The sequence below is a fragment of the Excalfactoria chinensis genome, chromosome 21, assembly GCF_039878825.1.
Source record: "Excalfactoria chinensis isolate bCotChi1 chromosome 21, bCotChi1.hap2, whole genome shotgun sequence".
Classification (NCBI taxonomy): domain Eukaryota; kingdom Metazoa; phylum Chordata; class Aves; order Galliformes; family Phasianidae; genus Excalfactoria; species Excalfactoria chinensis.
Genome location: NC_092845.1, coordinates 71,300 through 94,074, shown reverse-complemented (window position 1 = coordinate 94,074; position 22,775 = coordinate 71,300). Strand labels below are relative to the sequence as shown.

At 47.1% G+C, this 22,775-nt stretch overlaps 1 pseudogene; it reads left to right on the top strand.

Annotated features, from left to right (window-relative positions):
• Window positions 1-103: 103 nt before the first annotated feature.
• On the top strand, window positions 104-19,209 carry LOC140261336 (olfactory receptor 14A16-like; annotated as a pseudogene).
• The last annotated feature ends 3,566 nt before the right edge of the window (window positions 19,210-22,775 follow it).

Here is a 22,775-nt window from a genome sequence, read left to right as displayed (position 1 = left end):
GGTGACCTTCCTCCTGCTGTATAATCCAATCCTTTTGCTTTCTCTGAGGGAAATGTTGGTTCAAATCCATGGCCTAAGATTGTTGTCATGAGTTGGAATATGGATGGAAGAGGAGAGGCCTCTGCCCGTGGGCTCTGGAAAAGGTGATCCTGAGCCACCCAGGTGGGTACACTGTAAAGGGGCAGGAGTGCTCAAATTTGCTTGTAGAATGTGACATCTCTCTTAGCATCTCTCCACATCATCTCCCTGGGCTGATGCTCGTTCTGTCCATCGAGTCAGGAAAGGCTGATGGAGCATGAGAATGCTGCTCACAAACCTACTCATCTCCAAAGCTACAGCACAGCAGTCTCAGTGCTGTGTCAATATATACAGCTTGTCTCCCATTTCTCCGGTCATCCCTACCCTAACGGTAGGAAATGAACAAAGGGCAGGAATTCCCATGTTTGGTGCTCTTTCTTGTAAAGTCCCCTCTGCAATGCTCCGATCATGCAGCACAGCTCTGTGCCTCCAGCCTCATGCAGCACCCCGAGCAGCAAAAGGTCCCTGTGCTGCTGGGGGTCTCTTTCCCCCCCATCACATCTCCCTACAGCTACCTGGGCAGCTCCCCAGGCAGGCTGAGTGCTGAGCCTGGCTGGCGGCTGAGTCCCTGCCCCAGCACAGTGCCCTGGGATGCAGGGATCCTGGCTCTGCAGGACACCTTTACACTTCCATAGGGACGGGATTCAGCTGAATCCATTCAGGCATCTTATCCTGAGGTTGTAGTCCCGGCTCCTGGAGGGGACTCAGCTCCCTCCCATGCCTCCCACACACCCAGTCGGACCAGCACTGACCACATATCTGGCCACAAGCAAATGGCCCCCTGCATCCCTCCTCTTGCACAGCCTTCTTTCTCCTCCATTGGCATTCATTCCCATCTTTGCCTGTTGCAGTCACTCTCCAGTTATCAGCTCTCACTGACTACATTTCCCTCTTGGATCCCCAATGCTACCCCAGCGCTGGCTGTACCTCCCTCTCCATGATGGAGCTGCCATCTGTGTCACACGGGTTGTGCAGCACTCAGTGACATCTCGGTATCTGCTCTAAGACAAAATACCCTTAAATAGGACATCTCCTTTTTTGGACAGCGATCCTTGAAACCTTCATCTGCAACACTGAGACCTCCCTAAGGAGCAGTTCACGCCTTGAAAGCTTGAGGGAAATGGCTCATTAGGCCTTTCTGCACTGTAATGAGCCCCACAGCGTATGTGGTGTCTGTGAACTTTGGGGACCGAGAGAAGACTGCTGTAAGCAAATGATGGAGGTGAAGTCAAAATGCTGTCTATAAATGTTAGAGAGTGTTGGAGCTGTAATTGGTCCCTGTGTGACCATTACCAACAAAGCTTCCCCACAGCTGTCTTAGAGCAGATAAATGGAGGCTGTGATTACAGGTAGGCCTTCATCTTTTTTGCTTAGCACCACTACTGTGGGGAAGTGTGCTACAAACTTCAGTTCAAGATGATGAGCACAGCACCAACAGGTGGTAGCCTGACAGTCTGTCATGGTTTTGCAATGTTGTAATTTTGCTATCAGTATTCCACATCATAACATCATGATAAAGCATGGATAATTTTGACGAATGTGCTGCTCACAAAAGAAGACTGAATGTCCCAGGGAACACCACGGTCAGCCACATGACAAGGACTCTATATAATCTCACTTCAGTGCTGGACTCTCTCTCTTGAATCCTGCCAGACATGGGGGAGTGTGTGGGAGTGTTCCAGCCGTTTCGCCTAGAGTTACAGTAGGCCTCTCGGTTTTGGGACTCACTCTCTCTTATTTTACTTGATTCATTAGCCTTAATTCCAATTATATTGTATTATATTGTGTTATTCTGTATTCCGATATAGTATTTAGTAAATAAGTGTGCCTCCTTAGATCGTTGCCGCTGTATTCATTTCCTTTTCCCTGTTTTTCTTTTCCTTCTGGGCCAGCGGCCTGCGGGCCGACTGCCCCCGTCATGGGTGCAGGTAGATTTTAGGGTAACCCACGACACATATGCAAAGAACAATTAAGTCATCACAATAACATACCAAAGAGATGCAGCTGCAGCGCCTACAAACCTGAAAACACATAACAACAGCTATCTGCCTAACAGTTTCTGAAATGCTGTATGGCAACACCTAGTCAGCTTGAAAAGAACAATGCATTCAAGTTCAAGATAGCAGCACAGTACACAATGGAGTTACAGTTTTTCCAAGTTCATTGTAACACTATTGTACAGAATCTTCATGGCATTCCAGTTCAGTCCAGTGTGCATTACAAATATCACACTCCATAACCAAATAACAAGACAAAAACGTATTGGTTGTGCAGAATCGTTCCAAATGTCACTGCTGGGGGATTACCCAGGAACAAGGTCTCCCCCGCTCACGAACTATCAGTCCGGCATGAAGACTGGATTCCCAGTTTGTACCTTCAGGCACATTGGGAGCAACGCTGTCTCATGTGCTGTTACCAGCTGCTGGCCAGTGTTGACGTCAAATCACTGGCTGCACTGCAGACATTAACCAAGGAGACGTTGACCAAAACCGGTGCTGAAATGTTCGGATCCTCACGGTGCGCAGGATGGCTTGTCTTTTGGTTCTGGCTTAACCCAACGTGCCGGCAGCCAGCAGGGCCCACTTGGGGTCCCGACACAGGCGTATCCCCTGCCCATGACGAGGAGTGGCATAGGGTCTGGGAGCCATGGCCCTCTGTCAGGTCTGATCAGGACCTAACCTATTGGAGTCCGTTCAGTCAGCTGATGGTTTCTCATCCAATTCTCCAGATGATTTAAACTAAACAGGGCACGCATGAGGAGAGCATGTGGGCACAGCTCAGGCCCCTCCAGCCCTCCCCCCTCTTTAAGCGCACGAAGACGCCCCTTCAAGGTCTGATGTGCACGCTCCACAATAGCCTGGCCGGTGCTGTTGCCAGGAATACCAAAGGTATGCTTAATGCCCCAGTGTCCAAAACATGCACTTCTATATCCTGGGCCACTGTCAGTCTTTAACTCCTGAGGTGCACCCATGACAGCGACAGCCATGTGCAACACCCTTATGCACTGCATGGCAGTCTGTCCAGATTGTGCCACAGCCCAGAGAAAACCACTACATGTGTCAGTTGTGACATGCAAGTGATGGAAACACCCAAACTCTGGGAAACCCGTGACATCCATCTGCCAAACCTTATTTGGTCTCAAACCTGTGCAACAACAACTGAAATGTGAAACATCTGGGGTTCACCCCTGCAGGAAACGTGTTAGCTGAATGGCAACCTGGGCAATTCTGTACAACATCACGTGCAACAACTGAAATGTGAAACATCCTGTGCAGTGACCATGCTGACTGCTGGAACCGCCTATGTGACACTTCAGCAGCGGCACACAGACCAACCGCAGTCATGCAGCAAGCGGCACCAGTGAACAGTGAAGCAGGAAAACAGGTGCTCTGCTAGAATTCCGCATAAAGGTAGTTTATAGAAACAAGTAAAGGAAACTTAAAGGTAACAAGTAAAAGAAACAAGGGGCCTAGGAGAGCAGGGAGGATGCAGATAAGGAGTGAGACCTCACGGACAACATTAGGCAAGGAGGAGAACAGATATTGTAAATACCAGAAGAGGAGTTGCATTCCCCCTGATAAGACAAGAGGGGGGTTTGCATGCTAAAGACAAGAGGGGGTCTGTATGCTAAAGAGCTATCGAATATGTATCAGAATTCTGAGAACTATTGACTATGTATTAGAAGTCCAAGAAATCATTGACTATGCATTAAATGTACCTATATCTGTGTCATGATTTTACAAGTCGGTGTGCAAGTTTGGAGGAGCTATCCCCCTTGCACCTGGCGCTGCACAACGTTGGAATAAACACACCTGCTTTATAACCAATCTCTGGATTATAGAGTTTGATTCCGCAAGTCATATTGATGACCCAGATGGGAGCCTCTCTGTTCGGCTGCAGGACCGGCTGAGAGAGGGGACACCTTTGGCGCGCCCCGAGATTTCTTGGAAGGACTCCCTTCCCTCATCCGATCACTGCGGGAGCAGACAAGGACCCTCTATCGGTGGATAAGGGATGTTTAATGGGTACAGGGGGATCCATAAGTCGTGAGGAGCCGTCCTATGTGGGAGGTGTGAGCTGTCAAGCTCTCTCCTTTGGTAAAGGGCCCGGGTTGTTGGTTGTGTAATCACGATCAGAGGCCGTGTAGATCGTGGGTTCGAGTCCCACTGAAGCGGTCTCTGAACCGTTTCAATCGTGGGTTTAAGTCCCACTGAAGCGATCTGAGCTGTTCTAGTTGTGGGTTTGGGTCCCACTAAGGCAGTTTCAGCTGTGGGTTCGAGTCCCACCGGGATTACCGTACGTGCACGAGGAGAGCTATTTTGCTCCCCCTTAAGGGGTTGGTTGGTTGGTGACAAAGTATAGTGGATACTCTGTCAACACTAACTTGGGTTTTCCTGGCTGTATTAGCAGGAATTGTTGTGTATTTGGCCATTGTTAACATCTCTTATTAGCGCTTGTTACTGTACATTTGAACTAAGTGTTGAACCAACAACTTTGATATTTTCTGAGAAATGTTGTACCTTGAAGTGTGTAAAGACCGGTCTTGTGCAGTCTGTGTGAGTGTGGGTGTGAGTGAGACACAGCCCAGCAGCGCGAGTGCGGAGTCGCGACCCGCGGTTCCGGCCGGGACGGACGAAGCGAAAGGCCTCTATGTTCTATATGTTACAATGTTTTTGTATATGTTACGATGTTTTTGTCTTATTAATTGTTGTTAGTATTGTGGCAACTGTAACGCACATAATAGTGAAGTGCATACGGAGTAGGGTGGTGGAAAGAAAGCCCATAAAAGGCAAACCATAATTAGTATTGAGACCCTGTTGCTTTTGTTGTAGAGAATGCCGTGGCTTAAGGGTGATAAAAATTCAGGTTAGAGATACAATAGGGTTGTGTTACCTCTGCTTTAACGTGCTAACTTTACGGAATTTGTTTTGAACCATTACTCCCCCTCGTGTTGTGTACGAATCAATAGAAAACAGAGTAATGGGGAGGAACACAAGGGAAAGAGATACCTAAGAAAACTCCCTTAGGATGTATATTGGCATATTGGAGGGACTCTAAGCCAGAACACCCTCATCAAATACTGTAATCATTGGTGGTTAGTGTATAATTTGGAGGATGGGGAAAAATGATCCCAAAATCAGGAAAAAGGACAGGGAAAAGTTGTTTAAATATTGTGTACAGATAAGGCCTAGAGAGCCACTACAGGGAAAATCAATATTTGGCCAAAATATGGATCTGATGAAGTTTGGGTTTGTCAGATCTTGAATTTATATGTATATATAAGAACAAAACCCCTTTTCGAAGGAGGAATCGGAATATGCTGCCTGTTGGATACAAGAAATCAGCCTGTAATTAGTAAAAAGAAAAAGGCCCGGACCAGGAGGGAGATGAATTAGGAAAAAACAAAACAAAACAAAACGAAACAAAACAAAACTCATCAATGGGACCCTCTAGAGAATCTCCCCCCCATGTAACCCCAATGTAGCACAAAGGGAGACAGGCACTGCCCCAGTAAGAGAAAATGGTAAAGCACATAGGGTCATTTCACAGACAAGGGGGGCATGCTGGGCTCTGAAGAGAATTAAAACAATGTGAAAGGGATGTACCAACACCTCAGTGTACCCCTTATGGGAGGTCCCACTGGGACAAGGACAAATATGCTATGAAAACTCCCACTCACTAGTGGAGAAATTAGAAATTTTAAGAAGGAAATGAAATCTTTAATTGAGATTAAAAAAAAAATAAAAAATGAGTTAAGTAAAAGAGTTAAATAAAAGTAAGAGTAGCAGAACAATGAGATCAATTTCTGGGGCTTTCAGAATTTTGGTCCCACCAGGAGCCCCATGTAAATATAAAAGTGGGACCTGAGGGTGAAGAAGTTGTGTTTTTAGTTGATACAGGGGCAGCTCATTCATTGCTGGTCCATAAGGTATCAGGACTCAAATTAACAAATGAGGCCTTAAAAACAACAGGGGTAGAGAGAACCTGGATGACAGTACCAATTTTTGAGAATACTGAATTAAAACTAGGGGATAAAGATGAAATTGGGAATCAAGAAAAACATGAAATAAGGCCATAAAGATAAGTGTGGAACAGCCCAAGGAACTGAACGCTATGGATTGCTAAAGGAACGTTATATGGTACTAAGGGTGTTTGTGGAAACTGAAAAACTGTATTGTTTGTTCTGTGGGTTCTGAAGGGAATGGGACAAACTGCTTTGATGGTATAAGAATTGTAATTGATTAATGATACAGAAGTATAACTGAGGGTATGTGGAAATGTAACTGAGGGTACAAATAGTGGAATAGTGTGCAAAAGAAAAAGAGCTAAAGAGAAACTGAGTTTATATGTGCCTGTATGAGAGCAACCCCCTGCACTGTTCCCTCCGACCCCGCCCCCGGCAAGAACTCTTGGAGAGAGAGAGAGAGCCAGACAGAGACTGCTGCTGTAATCCACAAAGGGGGAGGTGGAAAGGGGGAGGTGAAGAGGAGAGGGCACTGGAAGTGAGAACAGCCTTCATGTGCAGAGGTCTGGGAAACCTGAAATTCCAGTGTTAGCATTGGACACCTCTGGAGAGAAGGAGATGAAACTGAAATAGGATGTTAGTAGTTTATGTAATGATGAGAGTTTGGAAAGTGAGAAAGTTTGGGACAGACAGGCTGAAGAAGGCAAGGACTGGCAAGGTATAACAGGGATATCAGGACTGAAGAGAGGTAAAAGAGATGAAAACGAAACAAAACAAACTGATTGACAATCAGATATTAAGGAAGTTGGTGATAATAACAGCTGTTACTGTTGTGGTGCTAGAATAGGGCCATAGGACCCAGAGATCCCCTCAGGGAGAGGTGGGGGGAGTGGGGGGGCTTGAAGAGCCCAGGGAAAGCTCCGCCCCTGGAAGGAAAGCAGTGTGCAAACTGCAAAGGGAAATTGCATCTAGGGAAGCAGGATGAAGAGGTTTATTTTCTGGTGGATATGGGTGCTTCTTACTACACATAGATGGTTTTGTAACAGTAGTAGAAGCTACTGCCCTACAAGAAAAGGGTTTACATTTTTGGATTAATTAAATAAAAGTAGGAATACAGAAATTCTTGTACCTGCCAGGTTACTCTGGCAAGAAATTTAATAAAACTGGAGCTAAGGGTCCAACAACATTGACTGAATAAAAGCTGTAAGTCTGGCTTTAAAACAAATGGGGAAAAACAATGTTGTACCCCCAGGAATCACAGTAATATCAAATATGATGCACTTAGGGGTGTGGGCATCAGGGCCAAACATGAAGCCCTAAATAGAAGTTAAAAGCCAGAGATTGCCCAGTCAGGGTAAAGAGGTGCCCTATAAGGATATGTAACTGTAGAAGGATAGGAGAAATATTAGATAACTTTTTGGAGCTTGGACTCCAATTTTGCAAAAATTTCTAATAGCAAGTGCAATAGTTTGGTACAAGACTTGAGGGCAAGTAACAGAATTGTTGAATGGATACACTCAGTGGTGACAAATCCATGCACCTTATTAACCCAGTTAAGGAATGAATAGGTGGAGTTTACCTTCTGGATTTGAAGCATGTTTCTTCTGCCTGGTTTGGCCAATTTGGGGAGAAGAGACTCAGTTAAGCAGAACAGCATTACCCAGGGTTGTGAGAACAGATTAATGATTTTGAGAACCAGTCAACTCGTGAGCCTGAGATCTGGGATCCTCCATTCCAGGGTGGAACTTTACTGCAGCACGTGCATGCCACAGCAACAAAAGAGAACTGTGCAATGGTCTGTGAGTTTGCTGAGTTTCTTGGTTTACAGAAAGCACAACTAACTCAACAGCAAGTGACATATTTGGGATATGGGATTACAGCTGGACTTTGAACCTTAAGGACTGCCAGGAAAGAAGCCATCTGCCAAACCCCTGAGCTGCAAATTGCCAAGGAACTCCATACATTCCCAGGAATGACAGGATGGTGCTGACTGTGGATGCACAGCTATGGACTGATCGTTAAGCTCCAAACAGCTTGATGAAGTGAGTAAGGGATGGCCAGGGTGTCTGAGGGCAGTGGCTGCACTGGTGCTCAATATTCAAGAAGCCTGTAAATCCACATTGGGTCAAAGGATACCAGTTTTAATATCTCACACAGTGTTTACTGTATTGGAGGCAAAAGGGGGACATTGGCTCTCACCCCAAAGATCCCTGAAATACCAGGCCCATCCTGATAGAGCAGGATGATGTAGAAATAATTGTAACTAATATTGTCAACCCAGTATCTTTCCTTAGCGAACACCTGGAGAACCGGTATCTCCTGACTGCTTTGAAACAACTGAAGCTGCACATTTCAGAAGGTCAGTCAGACCTAAAGGACAAACCCCTAGAAGATGTAGAAGTTCCTGGTTTACTGACAGCTGCGGTTTTGTGAAACAAGGAGACTGTAAGGCAGTTTATGCAGTAACTGCTATTGACCAGGATCCAAGGACTATTAGCACCAACATCATCTTTGAAATCTGTAGTTCACCCATTTCAAGCTGGGGACTGGATCCTGATCCAGATGGGGAAGGAGACAAAGCTGCAGCCTGACTGGGAAGGACCATTCCAAGTACTTCTAATGACTGAAACAGCTGTGAGGACAGCCGAGAAAGGATGGACTCACTACACACTGGTAAAGGCATCCACTAGCCCTGAGGCGTGGGAACTGTTGCCACAGAAAAACCTTTAAAAGATAAGAATTAGAAGGAAATCATGAAAAGTTTTTCTATATATGCATATTTTTTTTATTATCATTTTAACTAATCTTTAACATCTCCTCAGATAGGTGAATAAATTGTATATGTAAGTGGGAGAGTATTATAACCTCTATAGAACTAATGCTCACAAAAAGTTTTCCATGTTATAACAAGGAGTTTTTACTGCTGCACCCATTCGTTATCCTGATAATTATCTGGAAAATGTAAAATTTGACAATAATGCAGGGGAGGGACCAACTGATAGTTTTGATGTGAATAAGGGACTCTTGTAGTGTATGGAATGATGTATGGTGGACAACTGCCTATTGAGGCTGGACATATACACTCCTTGAAAATACCCAGAACATCCAGGATAGAGAAGAGCTTTAAAAGGGGTAGAAAATCTTCCTAAAAACCCTGCAGTTAGGACAGTTCAGGAGATAAAAGATCTTAGGCAAACACTGGAAATCAAAACAAGATATGGGGACATTAATGCCTGGGCAGAATGGATTAAGTGTACTGTCCAGAGTCCCAACCCTAGCAATTGCTATGCTTGTGCATCGGGATGGCCCATAGCTCAGGTGGTGCCCTTTCTGCTGGGTTGGACCAAGGACCCCAAGAGAATGCGATGCATGATTGCACTGTACCAAGAGAAAACTGCCTGGGAAACAGAGACTGCAGATCTCTCTCTCTCTCATTCCTCCAATGCCTGATACAGATGTCAAGATCCCTCCTGCAATCTCTACAGCAGTAGGTAACCACACAGCTTGCCTCTCACGGCAGGGTGTGAAGGCTACCAGGCCTATGGGAAACTTTTCCTTATGCAGTGAGGTCTTGAATGCTATGGAGGACTCAGCAGGAAATTAGACAAGATTGGGAATCTCCAGGGCAGATCTCTGGTGGTACCGTGGGGGAAAGATTTTATGGTCCAACTTAACCATCTCACTGGGGAGGCACCTGTGCGCTTGTTCAATGAGTTCTACCATTCACCCTGGCATTTGAAAAAGAAATGTATATAGATTCAGTCGGGTTACCTAGAGGTGTCCCTGATAAATTTAAGGCAAGAAATCAAAATGCTGCAGGATTTGAGTCACTGTTTTGGTGGGTGACAATCAACAAGAACATAGAAATGATAAGGGAATCTAGATGCCACACACTGGAAAGGAATGATCTATCAGGAGAGAAATCCTGCTAGATGAAAGAAAAGGGGGGAATGAACAGTGAAGCAGTAAACACATGCTCTGCTGGAATTCGGAATAAAGGGGGGGCAAAGGGAGGATAGTTAAAGGTAGTCTATAGAAAAATGATTTAGTTAGTTAGAATAACAAGTAAAGGAAACAAGGGGCTTGGGAGAGCGGAAAGGATGCAGATAAGGAGTGAGACCTCACGGAAGACATCAGGCAAGGAGGAGAATAGATGTTGTAAATACCAGAAGAGGAGTTGCATCCCTCTGATAAGAACAAGAGGGGGTCTGTATGCTAAAGACCTATTGAATATGTATCAGAATTCTGAGAAATCATTGACTATGTATGAGGTGTACCTATATCTGTGTCACTATTTTACAAGTCGGGGTGCAAGTCTGGAGGAGCTATCCCACTTTCACCCGGCGCTGCGCAATGCTGGAATAAACATACCTGCTTTATAACCAATCTCTGGATTATAGAGTTTGATTCCGCAAGTCAGAAGCAGCAGGAAATTCTGCCAGCGGTTCCTTGGGAAGCTCCTTTGGAAGCCCTGGCTGTGCTCCTTGTGCTTTCTCCTGTTAAATACCCTTCTCTTTCAGGCAGTGTTAGCAGGGCCTGTGGATGAGCTCCTGCCTCTTGGGTAAGAACACTTCCTTGCCACGCACCTGGCTCTGTAGCATGGCCTCAGCTAGCTGCGTGCTCTTTGCATTCCTTTGCCACGTGCCCAGGGCTCCAACCTGTCACGGGGTTCTCTCTAGAGCTCCCTCGTGACAAGGGAACAAACCCATGGGAGCAGGAACAAAAGTACCTCCCTTCCCTAACAGCGCGGCGCGGCCCGGCCACGTGCGCTCCGGGAGAGGGGACGGGAAGGGAGACCGCGAATGGGTCTAGGAGGAAAAAAAAATGAAGAAAGGATGATCTGAGAACGAATGGGAGTTTAATAAACCCAGTAACACTAAACAACAACGAGCGAGTTTCAACAATGAGAAAACCAAATCCTAATCTCACCGACGGGCTGCGGGAGGCAGGAAGCTCCGACCACGCTGTCTCCTCGCCGGGCGCCGGGGAGAAAAGGCCCGTCCCCTTCCCGACCTCCCCTCCGGTGCCGCTCCCCACGTGCCCATTTAAGGCAGCCCGCAGAAAAAAAACTTGTCCCCTTAACTCGCATTATCCTACATGATGTTTTGATGTGGAATACCAACACCAACCACATTATAAAACCATAACACAGCCTTTCCCATCTGTACCCATGATGGTGGAAAGGAGTCCTTGGCAAACCGAAGGAACAAAAGGGGCTGGGGGACAAGGAAGGGTATGAACAGTGAAGCAGGAAGCAGAGGCTCTGCTGGATTCGGAATAAAGGGGGATAGATAAATGTAGGTTGTAGAGGAATGATCTAGTTAGTTAGAATAACAAGTAATGGAAACAGTGGGTCTGGGAGAGCAGGAAGGATGCAGATAAGGAGTGAGAGCTCCCTGAAGACATCAGGAGAGGAGGAGATTAGGTGTTATAAATACCAGAAGAGGAGTTGCATCTCCCTGATAAGATGGGCAATAACAAGAGGGGGTCTGCATACATTGAATATGTATCAGAATTCTGAGAAATCATTGACTATGTATTAGATGTACCTATATCTATGTCATGATTTTACAAGTCGGGGTACAAGTTTGGAGGAGCTATCCCCCTTGCACCTGGCGCTGCGCAACGCTGGAATAAACATACCTGCTTTATAACCCATCCCTGGATTATAGAGTTTGATTCAGCAAGTCAGGTACAAGCCCCAGAATCCTTCACCTCACAGCATGTGAGCTCTGACCTGCAGGGCGGATGCTGCTGAACAAGACCTGCTTTCCCTTTGCCTTCAGGAACTCAAGCAGAAAAGGCAGGAGCTGAACATGAATATTACTCAGATGTCTGCCAGGAAGGAGAGCATTTTACAAGCAGTGGGTGATGTCCTCAGTGACAGTGGGATCCACCGGGAGAAGAGAGAGGTAGTGGTGCTCCTCCCTCCTGCTTCCTTTCTGCCCCTTCCAGAGACAGCTCTGCACTCTGGCTGCCCACCCCACACCTGGCTCTCAGGGCTCAGTCTCTCTTGTGTCTTGGAGCTACTCTGCTCCCCTCACTGCAAGCTGCTACTTGCTTGAGCCACACTGAGAGAATAAGAATTGTCTTGGGCTGCATATGCATGGGTTGGAGAGAATGTAATGCCTCCTGTTTCTTTCCATGGAAACTACAACAGATACAAGGAGCACAATAGCTCGATTTAACAGAGCACATTCTCAGCTACAAAACACTGTTTTTCATCATACTTATCATCTTTAGCTATGCATTCTTGCCAGCAATAAATAAGAGCCCGCAGCAGGCCACACTCTTTAAAATCTGCATCAAAATCTATTGCCATCTCCACTGCTGAAATGCACCATCCACTGCCTCACTGTGCTGACAGACACAGTGTGGTCTCCAGAAACATCCAGCAAATGTTGCTGAGTGTCAGTGGGTGCCATTTGCTCTCCATGGAGGAACTCAATGATACACCTTTGCTTCACCTGCACTTCAGTGTCTCACACCATTCACTCCTCTGCCGCCATCTGTCACATGGCAACAGAATATAATGGAATACTGGTGGGAAAGTTTAACATCTACTATCATGCCACCGACGTCTGATGCTGTGGGATGACATAATAAAATTGTAGGCATTACTTTCAGAGTCATAAAATTTATTTGTCATACAATATTTAATATAGTTCATGTACATGCATAAGAAAACTTCTTTATTCAAACGCAAAGAGAAGGTAACAAAACCATAAAGACAGAATCACAGAACGGCCTGGGTTGCAAAGGCCCACAGTGCTCATCCAGTTCCAACCCCCTGCTCTGTGCAGGGTCACCAGCCAAGAGACCAGGCTGCCCAGAGCCACATCCAGCCCAGCTTTGAATGCCTGCAGGGATGGGGCATCCACAGCCTCCACAGGCCAATGGTGGGATACCTGGCCTTGTTGTGAAGATAATGCATCAGTTTGGTTCAGCGGAAGTGGCTGCGATTTGCAGTGAGTTCTCAAGGTGCTTGTCAGAGATTTTGGATGAAGTTTTACTCCCTGTGTACCTTCATCCTTGGCAGCAGGTGCTTCCAAACATACGTACTGCCTTCAAACAATGACTTGAGTGAGGTGTGGTTGTGAGGCAAAGGCTATTTCTCTCTGGTAGGAGAGGAATAAAAGTCGAGTAAAGAGACACGAGCAGATATTTTTCTGAGTTGAATACTTGACTGCAACTCAGTACACTGCATTTGAGAATCCACAGGTAATTTATGTCAACTGAAAATAGAATCACAAAAATACCCCCCAAAATTGTGGGAATATGAGAAAAGCTGTTCAGAACAGCAGCTGTGGAGCAAGATAAACAGCAAAAAATGACAATCTTTTTTACAGCAATCTTGAAACCCCTTCTCAAATTCCTGTATCAGAATGGAAAGCACGGCTGTATATAAGACTGTAGGCACAGTGCTGGGTCATGTCCAGCATTCCAGCCTTCCCCTTCCCTTGCTTCTCCTCCAATCAGCATGTCTGTGTGATCAGCATTGTCTTCTGCCCAGTAATAAACCCACCAATCTACACCCTGAGGAACAAAGAGTGGAAGGAATCCACATGGAAACTGTGGCAGGGCTGCAGATTCTTCTGAGACAAGCTGGGTTTGCAGGACATGTGGAGTTGCCTTCCTACAGACTGGTGGCAGTCTGGGGCATGGAAACAGGGCTGGAATCCAACACGTCAGGCAACACCTAAAATGCAGATGGTGCTCAGATCCAGTTCACTAATTTACCTACCCTTGATTTCTTCAGAGCGGTAGATTTCATTGGCACTCCTGTCTGCATTGTGTGCTTTAGGTCCCCCTAGTCTGCAAGACAGGTGAGACATTTTTAAGCACATTGCTAATCACAGACCCTTGCAATTGTAGTTGTAATTTCTGATGCCACTGAGAGCGTCCTTCTCCTCACCCTCAAAGAGAAGGCTGGAGGGCCAGGCTCTTAAGCCCAGAGATGTGATGGGGTTATTTACTTAACCTTGCAAAGCACTGAGTGAATCACAAAGTTTTACATGGACAAAGCTCAGATGATTGGGATGAATCTCCAAGGGAAAAAGAATTGTGCTATGGATATGGTAGGGTCCAAATAACAACCATGTGAGCTGGAGTGGGAAACCTTCAGCCTTGGAACACTGCTTGGAAAAATTGAACCACCATTATGCAATGGTGCCACTGTTCATTAAGAGGCACATAGGACTTCTGAAGGCATGCAGCATTCTGCTCCTCGAGCTACAAAGCAGAACAACTTCAGCAACTGCAGTCTTTGTCAGAGTCTTTTCTTGCTGTCTTGCCTTTGTTTTTCCATGCATGGATCTGTCACATTCCTCTACTTCTCATAAAAATGGATGCTCCTCACCACATGTTCTCAGCACTGACTAAAAACAACAACAAAGCTCCAAAAAGGCTTGCATCAGTCTAACAGCGTAACTTCTATGTGTATGCACAGACACTGGGAGGCCAAAGGTCTTAAAGGGAAACCTGAAGTAACCCAGTCCTTGTTAGAAGGGCCATACGGGCAGTTACATAGCAGCTCTGCTTCCATCACAGCAGAACTTCTGAAATGAATGTCGACGTTATTTCCCCATTTGGAAAACAAGCAGAATTAAGGATCGCATACGAGGGAATGTCTGGCTTTCCATCATAAGGAAGAGAGAAGAAGCAGGTCTTCCACCACTAATGTTTAAGGCCTAGAAAAATAATTCCCCTCCCACGAGAAGCAAAAGCAGTTTCTTTTTAATGTTAGAAGCAGATGTCAAAGTCCAGCAAAGCAGCAGAGTAGCATGGCTGTAGCTGACACAGTCAGCATTTCAGAGCACATGAGAAAGCAGTAGGGTATATTTGCTTCTGTTCTGTCTCTTGGATCCCCCAGTTTGAAGAACAAGGCGTGCATTTGTGTCCTCCATCCACACCGGTGATGTAAGGTATCTGATCTCAGAAATAAGTTCACTTCACTGGTTTTGTATATTGGATTCTAGGGCACGCCTGTGTCTATTCTAAAAGAGGTCAGTGCCTGAGAAGTATTTTTTTGGCCATGAAGGAAATTCAGAATGGTGAGATCAGATGGACTCGCGTCTGGTGTATCTCTGGGTAAATCAACACAATTATCCATAATTAGAATAACCTAGGGCAGCCTGTTGCTGAGGCTCTCAGCTACTTGAACAGAATTAGCCTGATAGTTTTGTCACCGCATGAAGACACAGCACAGTGCAATTATATAACACTGTCTAACACAATATAAGATTATCAACAATAAACTTGATGTCAGGTATTACAAAATACAACATGGTTATATATTACTGATTAATATTAAAAATAGATGCTGAAATACAGAAACTGTCTAAACAGCTTCGCTTGTGTGAGATCACCCTAAGTTGGTACCATCTGTGAGTAAGCACATACAAACGTCTGAGTCCAACCCATTGAAATAAGCTCCCTCTGCACCACCGGAGACAGGCAGATCCTGTATCCTCACAGTGAAATCAGCTTGAAAATGTTGGTTGGCTGACATAAAGGCACAGAAACTTGGCATACCCACCCCAAGTTATACCTTAGTGCTGGCACTGCTTTATGCTGAACTTGCCTCTGGATGAAACAGCACAGTAAGTCCATATTTGTTAAAAAGGGAAGAAAGATGTCAAATGCAAAACGGGAGCAATTTAAACAGACGATCTAAGGCTTTGCACTTATATCCGTCACACCAAACTTGAAGTACACAAGATTTATCAGCTGAAAGTAATGGGGAAAGTAATTATCCTCCAGTATATATACATATATGTATGTATGTATATATGTATATGTATGTATATATATATATATTGTGAGAAGGATGTTCACATATCTGCATGGAACTGAGGGCAAGCCTTAGGGTGAAACCAAAGGACTCACAGGAAGTGATGGTGAGGAAGACAGGAAGACAAGGTTTATGCAGCACATTCTGCCATTGCTGCCATTATCTGCACTGCTGCTTGTGACATCCAGAACCAGTCCACACTGTTCAGACTGCACAACCACAGTTTCCTCAGGCACTCCTTGTAAACCTTGTGCTTCAGACCCTTCTCAGCTTTACTGCCCTTCTCTGGATGCACTCCTGGGCAATCAGCTCTGGCTGACCCTGTTTGAACAGGCACAAATTCGGCATGCAGCATCGCCCTCCAGTGGCGCTTCAGCGGCAGGATGGGTGACTGTTGAGCTTTCAGCCAGAGAAAGGGGCGTCGCACCGATTTCGGAGTCTGTGCTTGGAGTTCTCCCCATAGGTGTGGACGCAATAGGTCTCTGGGGGCTGGCAGCAGTGCACAGAGAAAAAATGGACCAACTGAGTTTATTCCTACTGAAGATCTGTACAACCATTGCAGGACAGGCATGACGTTGTTTACAAGCTTGTTCAGCAGAGGAGCTGCTGACAAATTCCTCCTTGCCCCATGATGTGTAGGCGAGATTTCAGGCACCAGACCAAGACAAGAGACTTTCCTCCCAGATATACTCCCAGCACATACTGATAAAGCCTTGCTGACAAAGAGACGCTCCTGCATCCAGCCTAACAATTTTGCCAGTGCTTGCACATCACAGAATGGCCTCTTCCAGCACAAGCCATTCTGTATGAATACCCTTTCGCTGCTCAGTTTGGACTCATTGCCTGAGGATGCCGAATTATTAAGTAAATCTCCAGTGAAACCATTTTTTTTCCCCTGTCATGCAGATATTCTAACTGGATGTAGAAAGCAGAAAAATAAGTCACATTACCCAGGAATACGGATCACTGCATATGGCCAGTAATTAATTGCTCGTTGCAGTGACCATTTCTGTGTTGTTCCTACCATACTTCACCTGAATAACTTTCCAAATGATGCTGTGATTTAAAACACCACACTCTTTTTATTTCTGCTTGAGTGTTTCCTATTGTATTTTAAGGTCTGATTTTGGTCCCTTTCAAGAAGGAAGCAAGCTTCTATGCAACTGAGAAGTGCTGAGCTTGTATAAAAGGGGGTATTTGCCACTCATTTTACACTGCTTCTCAGCATCTCATATGAATGAAAATTCACGGTGACATTCACACCATTGCATTCTAGTTTGCCAATAAGGAAGTGCTGCATGTTAATTTACCTCAGTATGGAATTACCGTATAAATTACTACCATGAGTTACGCTTAATGTAGCAATGTGCCATGTCTTCCTTGACTCCTTTGAGAAAGAGTAAGAAATCAAAATAACACCTATCTGGCTACTAGAAGTACTAATGTGCTTCTACTGATCACCAGGGATTTACTTTCTCTCTGATAGCATTCCTCAATTAAAAATTAGCTCTTTACACTTTCTTCTTAAAGAAAAATCTTTTCAGTTAGGTACACACAAGCAACAGTGGTGATGCAAAAGCATTAGCAAGTTGGAACTGCAAAACAGGCAAAAGTTTTGAAGGAAAATGAAGTTGTGACTCAGTAACTTTCTTTTTAGTGCTAGAAAAAACTCTCCACAAAAATATATAGCAGTCCACTGCCCCTTCTTATGTTTTGTGCCATGTACATTAACCTGACACATGAGAACTACACAGTGCTGCTGAGTGTTCCATGCAGACCTTTTACCCTCCAGACAGAAAAAGCCCAGCACTCTCAGCCTCTTATCACATACAAGTTTCCTAGCCTTAACCATCTTGTTGACTCTCCATACAACTGCATCCAAGTGGTCAATGCCTCCCTTCCTACACAACGCAGCTGCTGGCATGACACAGGCCTGGAAGCACCCTATCATCCTCCACACTCAAAGCTGCGAGATCCAGGGCAGGAGTTGTCTGCATCCAGAGCTCTTGCAGAGTATTTTTGGAGTTGCTTTTAAAAGGATTTTTGCAGTCCAAGAGCCCTTGTGAGTCAGCATCCTCATCTTGCCCTCAGAGAAGCCTGTCTGATTTCTTTTTATTTTATTTTCTTCCTGTGGCAATCTCCATGAACAGAGGCAGCAACGCCCGACACACAGAAGTGCCACCACTGAGCTCCCCCTCCTGGCATTTGCAGACACAAGGGAGCTGCACCTCAACTTCTAGTTCTTCCTGGATAACCACCTGGCTGCCCTCCTGAACAACAGCATCTTTGTCTCAGCCATAGCCTACAACCGCTGCCTGCATACCCCTAAGTACTTCCTCCTCCTTAACATGGGCTGCATCACTGCCATTGTTCTCAAAGCCACGAGCAACTCCTTTCTGGACACACAGAGAAAGGTAACAGCAAATACAGTTACTTTAAACCAGTTTAGGATCACCCAAGCAAGGTAGAGGTCACAATCTAATAATAAAGAAGGAATTGCTTAACCCCTTTCCAAGGATTGAGGCTTATCAAACACTCTAAAGGAGACTATCTCCAAGCACAAGCCCTTCTCTTGCCATGGCCAACGCTTAAATGAGGTTAGGGAGGAGACAGGCTCCTCCCCTTCTGGTAACACCGGTGAATTGCTTCCACCTGTGCTCCCCAGGATAGCTATGCCCCTTCATCAGGTGCTCCATCACTGGCTTGGGCTGTGACTTAACAGTTCCCGTACAAGACCCGTGCAGGGTCGTTTCCTATGAAGGACGTACTGCCCAAGTCTTATTTAGTGCAGTGTTCCCTTCTCATCGTTATGCCCTATGACTGCTGTGTTACTATCTGCAAGTCCCTGCGCTACAGGCACCCTTCTGGTCAGCAGAGCTTGTGCTGCCATGGCAGCAGCTGCTTGGGGCTGGGTGTTTCTCAATGCCACATTGCACGCTGCTAATATAAGCTAGCTCTCCACCTGCCAAGGCAATGCTTTGGGTCAGCTCTTCTGTGAAATTCCCCAGATCCTCAAGCTCTCCTGCACAGAGTCCTATCTCAGGGAAGTGTGGATTCTTATCTTTTATTGCCCCTTCAGCATTTGGGTATTTTGTTTTCATTGTGGTGTCTTATGAGCAGATCTTCAGGATTGTGTCAAGGATGCCCTTTCAGCAGGGACAGCACAAAGCCTTTTTCACGTGCCTCCCTCACTTGGCTGTTGTCTCCCTTTCTGTTGTAACTGACATGATTGTCTGCCCAAAGCCCACCTCCGTCTCTTCCCCTGGTCCTTGTCTTGGCAGTTCTGTACTTGCTGGTGCCTCCAGCAGTGAACCCTCTCATCTACAGCACAAGGAACCAGGAGCTCAAGGATGCAGTGAAGAAACTACTTTGAAAGCATCAGTAAGGTACTCAACCATCTTACGCAACAGCCAGGATATAACAGAAAATGTTAAGAAAATCTTTCCCTGTTTTTTGTCTGTATTATTATTTCGTTTTTCACACAAGTGGAATGCTGTAGTCAAGGGCTATGAGATTATTAGAAAAGATGCTGGTCTAGGGGGAACTGGGGCTGGCAGAGACCCCACACACTGTGGGTTCTGGCTCATGTGAGGTCACTGAGCCAATGCTTCTTCACCCGCACATCTCCCCATGCAGCTGTTGGTGGCAGAGGCTGAACGAGACCCAGGACCCAGGGCATGCTACAGCCTGCTCCTAGGCTCCTCCCTCTACTGGGGACAGCTTGCCTCCATGAGCAACACCATTTCCACGGCCCTTGCTAAGTAACAAGCCTCACCTTAGCACCATGGGGTGCACCATTTCCCTCCTGCAAGCTTGCACATCCCTTCTGCAGGAGCACTGTGTCTCTCATGTCATCAGCTGTCCTTGTGTCCCAGGTCACCCTGCTGTGTCCCTCTTCCTCCTGGGCTTCAAGTCTGTGATCATTCTGATTCCTCAGTAAGAGGACAGATTCCCAGATGTGTAGCTGTGCAATATGATGTTTTTCCATCCACCCTCTTGTGTAGTGTGTGGAATAGTTACAAGTGGCTGACACAACCCAAGCAAAAGCCCTCTGTGACAGCCTTCCAGTCATGCAAGCCGTCCCACCGCATCTCCATGACTGCAATGAGATCTTGGCCCTGCGACCATGCACAGCTCTCCAGTTTATCCTGTTTATTTCCTATGCTGCGTACACAGACACTTCCGGGAAGCAGCGCGTGCAGTTACCCCTAGAGGGACTCAAGAAGACTCTGAATGCAGTGTCGGCAACATTGTGTCACGGGGTTCTCTCTAGAGCTCCCTCGTGACAAGGGAACAAACCCATGGGAGCAGGAACAAAAGTACCTCCCTTCCCTAACAGCGCGGCGTGGCCCGGCCACGTGCGCTCCGGGAGAGGGGACGGGAAGGGAGACCGCGAATGGGTCTAGGAGGAAAAAAAAATGAAGAAAGGATGATCTGAGAACGAATGGGAGTTTAATAAACCCAGTAACACTAAACAACAACGAGCGAGTTTCAACAATGAGAAAACCAAATCCCAATCTCACCGACGGGCTGCGGGAGGCGGGAAGCTCCGACCATGCTGTCTCCTCGCCGGGCGCCGGGGAGAAAAGGCCCGTCCCCTTCCCGACCTCCCCTCCGGTGCCGCTCCCCACGTGCCCATTTAAGGCAGCCCGCAGAAAAAAAAACTTGTCCCCTAAACTCCCATTATCCTACATGATGTTTTGATGTGGAATACCAACACCAACCACATTATAAAACCATAACACTGAGGAGCCCTTGCACGATCCTATGGGTCAATTCAGAGGTTTACCCCCGCAATCTCCAATAGCGACAATGTCCCTCAGCCCTTCTCTGTCATAGAATCATAGAATTACCCAGGTTGGAAAAGACCTCAAAGATCATTAAGTCCAACCACACCCTAACCATAGTACCCTAACTCTAACAACCCTCTGCTAAATCATATATCTTAGCACCACATCTAAATGGCTCTTAAACACATCCAGGGATGGTGACTCAACCACCTCCCTGGGGAGCCTATTCCAGTATTTAACTACCCTTTCTGTAAATAAGTGTTTCCTAACCCCCAACCTAAACCTACCTTGGCGCAACTTGAGGCCATTTCCCCTTGTCCTGTCACTTGCCACCAGTGAGAAGAGACCTGCCCTGCTCTCACTGTAAGAACCTTTCAGATACTGGAAGAGAGCAATAAGGTCTCCCCTCAGCCTCCTTCTCCCCAGACTAAACAGCCCCAGCTCCCTCTGCCTCAATCAATAGGGTTGATTTTCCAAGCTCTTCACAAGTCTCGTTGCCCTTCTCTGGACCTGCTCCAGCACCTCCATGTCCTTCCTGTGCTGAGGTGCCCAAAACTGAGCACAGCACTCAAGGTGAGGCCTCACCAATGCTGAGTACAGAGCAGGAAGGTCCTCCCTGGTCCTGCTCACCACACCATTCTTGCTACAAGCCAGGATGCCATTGGCCCTCTTGGCCACCTGGGCACACTGCTGGCTCATATTCAGCTGACCAAGGTCCATCAGCACACCAAGGTCCCTTTCCAGCAGGCAGCTTTCTAGCCACACCTCCCCAAGCCTGTAGGGTTGCCTGGGGTTGTTGTGACCAAAATGCAGGACCCGACACTTGGCCCATTGATCGAGTCTATCCGGGTCCCTCTGTAGTGCCCTTCTCCCCTCAGGTAGATCAACACTCCCTCTCAACTTGGTGTTGTCTGCAAACTTACTGAGGGTGCACTCAATCCCCTCATCCAAATCATCAATGAAGATGTTAAACAGAAGCGGCCCCAGCACCGAGCCCTGGGGGACACCACTCGTGATCAGCTGACAACTGGATTCCACTCCACTGACCACAACTCTTTGGGCCTGGCCATCCAGCCAGTGCTTCACCCAGCAGAGTGTGAACCATCCAAACCACGGGCAGCCAGCTTCTCCACAAGAATGTTCTGGGGGACAGTGTCAAAGGCCTTACTGAAGTCCAGGTAGACCCCATTGACAGCCTTACCTTCACCCACCAAGCGGGTCACCTTGTCATAGAATGAAATCAGGTTTGTCAGACAGGATCTACCATTCCTAAACCCACACAAACTAGGCCTGATCCCCCGCCTGACCTTTAATTGGTCCCTGATGGTTCCCGAGATTATCCGTTCCATAACCTTCCTGGACACCGAGATGAGACTTAACTAGCTCGTAGGCATGGTGAGATGTTTCCTTTATTGCCATCTAAATGGAAACCACAGTGAACTGGACAACCTGATGCTGTTCTTCTCCAGTGCCAGAGAAGTCCACGCATCCCAGCACCACGAAAGGTGGTCCGTACAGCCCAGCACTGTAGGAGGCGGTTCCGCCCAACACCGCTTAAAGCCACTGTGCCCCAGCCTCCATTTGGTGCTGGGCCAGAAGGCCGCACTGCCCCACAGCGCAGAAGGCCACTGCCCCGCCCTCCATTATGTGCTGGGGGCACAGGGTCGCACTGTCCAACAGCACTGAAGGCCACTGCCCCACCCTCCATTATGAGCTGGGCCAGCACACAGCACAGAAGGCCACTGGCACAGCACCCCCACGGCATTCACTGTCTGCACACCCTTGCGACAGGGACGAGAGGCAGTGGGCGCTACGGGGTCGGGGGCAGCTGTCCTTGCAGACCCCACAAAGGAGAGCGACTGTCGGTGGCCTTTGGCCACAGCTTTTGAAGGCCAAGGGTCTTTTCAGATCCCCGTGGCCATGCTGCGAGACAGCGCGGGACGGGGACAAGCCAAGTGCGGCCGGCCCTCTCCCCGCCGGGGCCCGGCACAGCCCCCGGCCTGCGCTGCGCAGCGGGAGAACAGCTGGGAGCTGGAGGTGCTGAAGGCCCAGCTGGAGGGCGAGCGGCTCCACTGCCAGGAGCTGCAGCGCCGCTGGGCTGCTGAGAGATGTGAGCTGCAGGAGGCGGCAGAGCGGGAGCGGCAGCTGC